Source organism: Emys orbicularis, chromosome 7 (genome assembly GCF_028017835.1).
Source record: "Emys orbicularis isolate rEmyOrb1 chromosome 7, rEmyOrb1.hap1, whole genome shotgun sequence".
Lineage (NCBI taxonomy): Eukaryota > Metazoa > Chordata > Testudines > Emydidae > Emys > Emys orbicularis.
Window position 1 is genome coordinate 3,896,003 of NC_088689.1, and position 8,530 is coordinate 3,904,532.

The window sequence follows — 8,530 nt, forward strand, 5'->3', positions numbered from 1 at the left end:
AGGCCTTTGTCTCCTGCCCTGCTCTCGCTCCCTAGCTCAGCAGGAGCAGGTAGGGTTGCAGAGGCATTGTGGTCATCTCCTTCAGGGAATGGATGCTGTTCCTCACCAGGCCCTGCAGCCAGTTAGGGGGCAGGCTTGACATTCTCCAGCTGGAAGAAGTGGTGACTCTGAGGCAGGGCTCTGGAGTTAGAAGGGGGTTTACAGGATGAAAAATTGGGATGGGGGAATCTTCTAGGTGTTTGGGATTGGGATTTGAGACTCTTCAGTGTAGCTACTCCCTACTGACATAATGCCTTACACCTAATTCACTGCAGAGAAGTGACACAGTTCTTAGATCGAGCCCATTCTGTCGGGTTAGTCCCAATGCTAATCGCTTTCACGCAACCTGCAGAGGCCTGTGTGAACGTGATGCCGGACTCCCTGCAGTGAACGGGCAGGGTGGGGGAGAGCCCACGTTCCCCGTGTTACTGCCTTTCATCTGGGGGTTGCTTATCTGCTTCTTTCTCTGCAAAATGGCTCATGGTTCTTGAAGCCCGTTTTTAAACTGAGTTTAGGACCGCCTGATGTGGGGAGGGGGCTCTAGAGCCACCCCCACCCCAAAGGGAATTGATACAGCAACACCAGCTTTGTTGGGGACCTGTCCACCGGCGAGACCCATGCCCGGTGAGATTGCTGAGCACTGTAACCCCTCCTCTTTGCAAGACGGCCCAGGGCCTTACCACCCAAGCCCTGTGCGCTCTCTCACACATTCATCCCTGCACCACAAGTAATCCCCCGGAAATCAACCGAACTGCCTCAGCCTGGAGCTGTCGGATTGAGCTCCATGCAACCAACCTGTACCTGGTAAGGGGAATAGTTGTCTACCCCGGTCTGGGGGCAGCGGAGCCTCTCTTTTAAATCATCCTGACAAACCTGATTGAGCCTAAGACTGAGCCCATCCCTCTCCGCTGCTGGGGAGGGGAAGCCCAACCCTGCCCTGCTACCAGGTTCTTCTTCTACTCCTAGTTCTTCTCTTCTACCATTCGTGAAATTCAGGCCCCACTGAAGTTTATGGTAAACCGCCCACTGACTGCAGTGGGGGCAGGATTTCACCCCATCTCTGTGAATAGACGTTAGTTTTGTGTCATCAGAGAGTATACGTGCTGAGAATGTAGAGCAGGGTCTAAACCAGTGAGAATGGCAGCTCTGATGATAAACTGCTTGTCTTGTTTTAAACCATGTCCTAGTGGTTGACTGACTAACTCAGCAGCCAAACAGAAGTTCTGGAGCAAGATAGCAAGAGGGGTTGAAATCTACAGAAGACCTTGACCACGCTGGGGTCAGAACAAGCACACATTTGTAGCTAGCACAGTTCTGATCCAGGTTGCATGCAGGAGATGTTGATCTGTGAAATCCCCTAACTGGTTTGTCTCGGAATTTTTTATGCTGAGTCTATTTCTGCTTGAGTCGGCAAAACTGGATCATGACCAAGATGCATCGTGCCAAAGCACTTTGGGATTTAGTCTCAGTTTTGGCTGGAGGTGGACAAGCACCCACCTACTCTCACAGCTGCAGGAGAACAAGGAAAGCATCAGGAGCATGTGAAGGCCAAACTCCCCCATCATGTATGTGCTGTGTATTCAGTTAGACACCAGCTAGGTGCCCCGTTGGCGCTTCCTCTGTTCTGCTGTTAAAGGTGGAGCCAGCCAAACTACTGCCGTTTCACCTCAGGACACAGCCGCCTTGGGTCTCAGACCAAGATATAACAAAGCTGTAATAGTTACCGCCTGGAGGCATCTGTATCTTTTGACGGTTAACTCATAACTTATTTATGTAATTTTTAACAAACTTTGACAGATTCTTCATTTCCTAATGAGCTGATTAAAAATTACCTTTTCTGTATTGCTGTTCTGCGGTTCAGTTTGGGGTGGGTGTGTTAATAATGTCAGTTTCTGGAGTGCTTTACAAACCAGAGAATCGCTTTTTAAATTGCTAAGCTTGGTCGGAAGAGTTCTGGACTAGATTGCTCCTCTTGGATCTCCAGCTCCCAGCATGAGCCAAGTGGGATCTGTAGTTCCTGAGGTTTTGGCCCTTTGCATTACCAGTAGCTGTTGCACACAAACCAAATACCAGTGTCCTCCCAAATGCTCCCCTCAAGTTCGTTTGACTGCAGCCCGGGCAGGCGCTCCCTATCCGAACTGCAGCCCTTGTGGCAGACCGTGCCAATTTTGGTTTTGCTTGTGACTGGGTTTTTGTATCGTTGGTATCTGACCTGTTCCAGGTTCTGCCGGGCTCAGAGCACCAGTCTCTTTCCAAGCCCATTTCCTTGGCCAACATCACCCCACAGGTGCTGCTGTGAACTGTAAACCGCACACTTTTCAGGCTTGGACATAGGCATGGCAGCCATATGGTCCCCGCTCCAAATGCCTACGGTACTGTTGCTTCAGTTTAGCCCACTTGGTTCTCTGGCCTGAAGAACCTGTTGCTGGACTAGGGGACCTAGGCTTTCCCTCCTTAGGGTTCCGTTACTGGAGTTCAAGCTCTGTTGATGTGGTCTGGAGGAATGAAATCCGGCTGGTTGGGTTTGGGCCTGTGTGTGAACTTGCAGGTGCCAGTGTTAATGATTTGGGGCATTGCTTGAGCTACTTGCTGCCCTGTAGTGAGGGGATCTTCAAAGACGCGATAATGAACTGCCTGTAATTCTCCTGCTTCTCAAGAGACCGTTAGCCACGCTACCCCTGCCAGCGCTCAAAAGGAATAGTTTTGAGGTGAGGCATTATTGGTATTCTAATAACTCAGGATTTGGGCGGCAGTGGGAAGCATGTGCTGAGCAGGGAGGGGGTTGTGCACTGTTGGAGGATCAATATGTTCTCATCAGTGGTGTAGGGGTAGGTCTCACTTTCGGGGCCAGAGGTCCCATGCCCAAATCCTGGGGAAGCCCTGCTGGCAGAAGTGAAAATTATGGGTCCTTAATTTTGTCCCAAACACCATTAGGGCAAACAAACAAGTTCCTTTGTTTTCATGCTGCAGGGTTTGTGCTGATTGCTAGCTATTAGACCAGGAGGAGACCTAATGTGAAGAGCAAATATCCTATACCTGCTAAGTGGGGTTCTTACACCTGCCTCTAACTCTCTGTTTCTGGCCTCTGTTGGAGACAGGATACTGGGCTAGATGGACCTGGAGTCAGTCTGGCAATTCCTCCGTTCCAAGGTACTGCACAGGAACTTCAGCTGCTGGGAGTTGGCCTCCATTTCCAGAGAAACCGGATTGTGTGAATAGCACTCTCTGCAGACATTGGCCCATGGAAAATTCTTGCCTTGGTTTGTATCTGTTTGAGGTTCACAGTCCCCCTTCCCTAATATTTTGCTCTGCATCCCTCTGGTTGTTCTTCCGTTCTTTGCAGTGGCTATCAATTTTATGTGGGAGGAGGGCCACGGGGGAAGGGAGGGAATTCAGTGGTGTTGGATCCGGTGTCTGGCTCCCTCATGTTCCATTTGTCTGTTGGCTCTGAGTGTGAGTGAACTCACAGCCCCATCTGTGCACAAGCCTCCTTCCCGCAAATACAATTAGAGGGAACGTTCCGCTGACTGCTCCTTCCCCATCAATGGTAATATGGCTCTTCCATCTGCTCTGATTCCCCTTAGCTAATAAACACGTAGTGGCTGGAGCCAGTGCGCCCCCTTCCAGCGTGGTTCTGCTACCAGCCAGCTCTCCTGGTTGCCTTTCTGCTCTACTGCACACCTGGAAGTGAGGGAGCAGCCACTCCCCTGGACCAGTTCTCTTCTCCGGTTGGAAAGTAGCTGAATCCATTGAGCATGTGTACTTCTGCCCGCGGAGAGGGAGCACAGTACTGTCAGTGTGACACGGGAGGGGTGTGTGCGCAAGGACTAGGACCTACTCTGATATTTTACCACTTCCCCTTCCTGCTGGACTTCCCTCCCTTGCCCCCTCAGTGGTCTGTTCTTCCAAAAAAAAGCTCAGACATTGGTCTTCAGCTGGCACTGAATGAGTCACAGCCACCTTCAACTCCATTGCTGCAGCACTCTAGTCTCTGGGAACGCTGTAGCGCCTGGACACCATCTTAAAGCTGCAGGCACAAGTGCTTTCAGGGCAGCATTGGCTGACCTATTAGAGCAAAATTGGTGTGAACACTAGTGGGCCCCCTGTGGCAAAGGGTAACCCCTAAGCCTAGCCATTGTACCATCAGCTAGGTAATCTCCCTCGGCTATAGCTTTCCTGTGTAGCACCCTACTGCCTCTGTGCCACACAGACAGGAACTGCCTTCCCTTCCTCTCAAAGCCACCTTGTGACAGGGTAGGAAGGGGGCAGCCCCCTAAGGAACAACTGTAGCTGAGAAGTGACTGTTTCTAAATAAGTCAGTGCATGAGCAGCGGAGATAAAACTAGCCACAGGTGCCTGAGTAACCCTGGATAGTGATTCACACCCAGTTCCAAGGCAGGAAGCTGACTGAATTAAATACAGTTCAGGGCTGGCACTTTCCGTGCATGCTCCACCTGCGACTGCCCCAACCACTGATGCTTCAGACAAAACAGGAAATGAAAATGCAGAGCAAGGGCTGGGATCCTCTGAAGTAACTTCTGGTCTGGCTCGTGTGTTCTGCTCTAGAACCATTGGCCTTCAGGGCTTGTCTTCACTACCCGCCGATTGACTTACCGCGTCTAGTGAAGACGCGATAAAATCGATCCCTGATGGCTCTACCGTCGACTCCGGAAATCCACCGCGGCAAGAGGCGGTAGCGGAGTCAACGGTGGCGCGGCAGCGGTCGACTTGCCGCCGTCCTCACAGCCAGGTAAGTCGACCTAAAATACGCCACTTCAGCTACGCTATTCACGTAGCTGAAGTTGCGTATCTTAGGTCGACCCCCCGCTGTAGTGTAGACCTAGCCACATGTCTCAAGCTAACACCCTGGGGCCTTGTCTTGAGCAGTCTTCTGCTCCACGGAATAGAAGCAAGTTTCCACCTGGCACCAAGTTTGGTTTTGTAAAACACTGTCTTGTACTTGTTCTGGCCTGTCGTCCAGCTGTGATTACTGGGACTTCACCTTTATTACTTTCAAACCATCGGTCACATCTTTCCTGTCAGCAGGGGTCTGCGAGGTTGTTCGATAATCCTTGCTGTCGTGCTGTGAAACGAAGGCTTAAATTTCCAACTGCAGCCCCATTTGTTTGCTGAGAGTCTGCCCCCTTCCTTTCAGCCTATTGCTACCTGTAGAGTAGCCTGTTGTGAACTGTTCCACCAGGCTGTTACCTTCTCTGGAGTTGGATTCCTCCTAAGTGCCCCACTTCTACCATGCTGGCTACAATAACTTACCCCGCTGCCTGGGGCCAGGGCAGAGGGAGATTTTTTTTTTTTTTAAATACGTCTGTCAGTTACCCTCTTCCCCCTCAACTTGTCTGTTTGGTCCCTTTGTCCTACCCACTTTGAATGCTATGGAGTGTAAGTAAGTGTACAGCCCACAACAGTAACTTCTGTAATGACCACCAGCATTCCAGGGGAAGAAAGTGTCTCCCGAGCAATTGCTGTAAGAGCCCATCCAGCCCTCCCCCCCTGCAGACAGAGAGAGGCAGGTTTGTATCTGAACAACTTTATTTAGGTACGTTGGGCGCCAGCAGGCACCATCGTGGGGAGAGGTGTGCGAGGAACAGCGTCAGGCTGATAGAACAAATGCTAGATTGCAGACAGTGCCTTTGGCTGGTCAATGGGGCTCACAAACAGAACACTGCCCAGAGCTGCTGCTCCTGCTAGCTCCAAGTCAGGATGAGGAATATGAGGTCAGGCAAGAGAAGAGGCAGCAGTCTTGTGAGCTGCCCTTAACACAGAATCATTCCCTTTTTCCATGCATCACCCGCTATCAGATACTGTCCAACAATGGGAATACAGTACCGCTTATTTTCCAATGGAACAGGCTCGTCGTGTTAGCAGCTATTCCTCAACAATGGGCGTTTACAGGTTCTCTTACTTAAAACTTGTTCTTAGAACTGGGATTAGTAGGAAGCTAAATAGCAGCCCAGTTTCCCACTGTTTGTTTGCAGGGGAAATGAATTGGGTAGTGGGGAGGGGAGGGAAAACGGTGGAGCCTTTGCAACACCAGCCGTAGTGGCTAAGCCTTTCTAATCCATGTTACTGCTTGAGAAGTGCTCTGAGTACCGAAAGTGCACTGCTAACGGGATAGCTGACCTCCCTGCCTTGTCCAGGTGGGAAGCTGGCACTATGCAGAAGATATGGCACTGAATGGAAGTATGTTCCCAAGCTGCCCTCTCCCAAAGTGGACGGTTGCATCCCATTGCTTTGTACAATCACATCTGGCAGCTTTTGCCAAGGCCAGAGGGCCCCTTCTGGTGCTTTGCAGCTTGAGTAAGTTAGTTCTGGGCCAGGGTGCAGCCCGCATGGCTGAACCTGCTCCCACTGTAGAAAGCGAATGTGCTGCCAGTCATGCAAGCAAATGGATGGGGGCCAAGTAGAATTTGCCTACATGCAAATTAAAGTCTGGTGTCTAAATCCTCTCATTTCCCTTTTCTCCACACCAGCAACTGCCAACCCCTGAAGCTGTAATCGATGTGTAGCATTTGCTAGAGGTGGTGATCAAAACATGAAGCGCTAAGACCTCTGGGAATTATATAAGCCTATTTCTTCCTTGTGTGTCTGGAAAAGAGACAGTAATTTCTTAGGCTCATGTTCGATGATATAGCAAAGATTTTAAACTCAAGTTTAGCTCTCTGGGGAGGCAGTAGATTGGCAAGGGGGGCGGGCTCCATGGGTGGCACTAGCTGCTTTCAGCTGAGGGGGACCCTCCTCCAGCTCCTTGGCCTATTCCAAAGCAACTATTTACATCAGATTTAGGGAGTGCATAGACCTTCAAGAGCCAAGGGCCTCAGCGCAGGAGACTTAGCCCAAGTTGCAAGGGAAGGAGACTGGTACAGCTCAGAGGTGAATTAGGAACAAATTGATTTCCACCTGGTGCAGGCAGGCTTGAGTGTGGAGTGTACAGATGGGATACAGAAAGGGAATCAATAAGCAACTGACTTACAAGGCTGTGAAAAGATAATCATACTAACCCCCGTGCTACAATTATAACCTAGGTCACTTTTACGTTGGTGGAGGCGGGAAACGGGAAGGACTTTATCAGCTGACTAGGAGACTAGGCCCTCATTGCAGAGCTCTCTCTTTTGGGCTGTCTGCTTTAGGCTATGGTGCTTTTATAACAAACCACAGCGTAGCTGCAGCCTACACAGCTGCTGCTAACATTGTATAGACTACTGCCCACTGTCCCCCTGCTACTGCTACTGCTAAATCACCTGACCTCGGCGTGAGACCTTCCATAGAAAATTCTCTGTAGTCCATCTGCTGCTAGCCTATAAATCGTAATGCCACCAAAAGTCTCACTCCAAAATGAAATTGCATCTTGCCCCCGCACTGAGGTGTTTCTAGCAGGAGATTTTTGCTAAGGCCAGGGGCCTGAACATCTCACCCCTGGACAGTAAGTGCTAATTGGTGTTAATGAGGCATAGTGGCAGGCTGTCTATTAAGGCATTATCAGTTTACACCAGTGAGGACCACGTGTTGAGATAGGATGCCCCTGATCTTACTTGATTCAACACCCCAGCTGCATTAAGGTCTGGCTCAGGCTTCTTGGGCCGCTGTGCATTTTGAACAGGTGGTACCTGCCGCTATATACTAATGGCACTAGCTGCACTATGGTTTTGGTGCACTAGATCAAATTAAATCAGTGGAGCAGGAGCTACTGCCAGGGAAAGGTCCTATCTTGCACCTCTCCCTTTCTAGCTTCATTGTTCTTAAATGGGTGTCAAATCTGCTGCTGTTTTGCCCTGTGTGGCACTGCCAGCCTTGCTCTTTTGAGTGGGGGTGGAAGGTGAGACTGACTCCCACTCACATTCTTGCTGGTGTAAACAGCCAAGGCCCTGCCACAAGCAGTAGGATTGAGCTGAGAGCAGCCTCCTCCTGGAATGTATTCCTCGGCAAGCTAAGAAGAAAATTCTCTCTCTCCAACCCCCCAGGATCACTCCATTGCAGAGCTGCGGGGACCGGCTTCTGTTCTGCACAGGCAGTACCAGCCCGAAGTCGCCCTGGAGCTTGTCAGTACCACAGCTGCAGGCATGATGCCGCACCGGGGTATTAACAGGGCAAGGGAAGCTGGTGAAGCAAAGGCTGCAATAGCACATGTGGGAATTACTGGTGTTTACAGCTTCCTTTTCAAGACCCAAAGCAGGGATTTACCACAGGCATGTTACTAAAAAAAAAAAAAAAAAAAAAAACCACTATCCAGACTGTCTTCGAAATGAGCAGGCTTTAACCCTTTTTCCCCTTTAATGATAAGCACAACGTCTGCATTTGCATCACTGCAGGTCTCATGGAGGCAGCTGGCTTTTATAATAGAAATAAAGCGAACTGCATATTCTAAATCCAGGGATTGAATCTCCAACTATCCATGTAGTATCTAAAATAAAAACAGGTGGTTTAAAAAAAAAAAAGGTTTGGAAGGCTCCACACCCCATCCATGCCCCTAGAGGTG